The sequence below is a fragment of the Mirounga leonina genome, unplaced genomic scaffold (assembly GCF_011800145.1).
Source record: "Mirounga leonina isolate KUSES-001 unplaced genomic scaffold, KU_Mleo_1.0 Mir_93, whole genome shotgun sequence".
In the NCBI taxonomy this organism is placed as follows: domain Eukaryota; kingdom Metazoa; phylum Chordata; class Mammalia; order Carnivora; family Phocidae; genus Mirounga; species Mirounga leonina.
Window position 1 is genome coordinate 11,454,339 of NW_023270854.1, and position 1,602 is coordinate 11,455,940.

Consider the following 1,602-nt stretch of genomic DNA (forward strand, 5'->3'; position numbering starts at 1 on the left):
GAGAGAGAAAGCTGCCGCTGGAGTGGAATACTAGAGGCAGGAACGCAAATGGGAAAAGAGCAGTCTTGCCCAGGACTCTTGTAGAAGGACATCAGAGCTGTAATAATTGTATCCTTCTGTTGACTCCCTGTGATTCACTAGAGTCAGGTCTAAGGTGAGTACAGAAATGGTAGTAGGTTAATTCCATATGAAAGGAGTGCAGTTATAATTTGGCAACTGAGATTGCTTTTTGAGAGGTGGGGCTTGGAAAACCTCCCATTAGATACTTTACATAAAGCGAGGGAGATTTTTTACTGAGAGCTGTCTCTGTAGAAGGAGAAGTTATTACTACTGTCCCATAGCAATTTGGGGTGCTCTTCAATGTGAAAGTCTAATTTATCTGTAAGTGTACATAAGAAAGTTAATCAGCTAAATTTTGGTGATGCTGCAAACACATTTTGGCCACAGATGATGCAGTTAGATCAGAAGTCAAGCCAATCAGAGGAGGTTGAGCTTTGTAATCGGACATTGAAAAGTATCCTAGACTAAGAGCTTCTGGGTAATGAAGTTTCTTTAAGATATAACTCAGCTAGACAATCATCAAAAACTAAAGAGGTATTTTAAATTCTCCATCCATAACCATGGAATTGATCCACTGGTAATATTATATGAGCTTTTCCTTTGGAAGCTCATTTCATATACTACGTCTGCACAGATGGTACAGATATATGGACACACATATATGGACACATATCTTACATAATATGTAATATTATATATATGACATACAATGGAAATAAAGAGAAATGATTTTTGTACTACACATACTTAAAGATTTTATTTATTTATTTACTTATTTATTTGAGAAGGAGAAAGAGAGGGGGGAGGAGCAGAGGGAGAGGGAGAAGCAGACTCTGTGCTTAGTGTGGAGCACAACATAGGGCTCGATCCCACCACCCTGAGATCATGACCTGAGCCGAAATCAAGAGTCAGATGCCCAACCAACTGAGACACCCAGGTGCCCCAGTACTGCACATATTTAGCTTTTAGTGATTAAAAAAGGTGTCATAAGTTCAGTTTGAAACATAGAAGTAGCTGATCCGATCTAAAACCTCAAAAATTAATAGTCAAGGCAAAAATGGATCAGTAACAATTAATTGTGCCAGAGAGAAGAGGACCCAGAGTAAACTCCAATGGACAGAAAGCCTCTCAAGGAAGCTGTGTGCTGTCATAGTTGATCTCCCGAGCCCTGGAGCCTGAGAACAAAACTCCATACAGAACAATGCAACTCTGGGAAATCTGCGTGGTGTCCCTCTCTCAATTTCCTTACAGTAATAACAAATATGAAATAATTTATGAAATTAATTAACAATTTAAAATTAATAAAATTGCTTACAATAATAAAACTTCAATGTTGCTCTGAGAATTGATTAAACCAATACGCGTAGAACACGATGAGAGGTGCTTGGCATACCATTAACATTTTCTGACTGCTTTTATTTATGTTAAATGGTATCCCAAGTACCAGCAAGACATAGCATGTGCTTAATATTGTTTCTTTTTCTTTTTATTTATTTATTTATCCATTTGAGAGAGAGAGAATGAGAGAGAGCGAGCATGAGG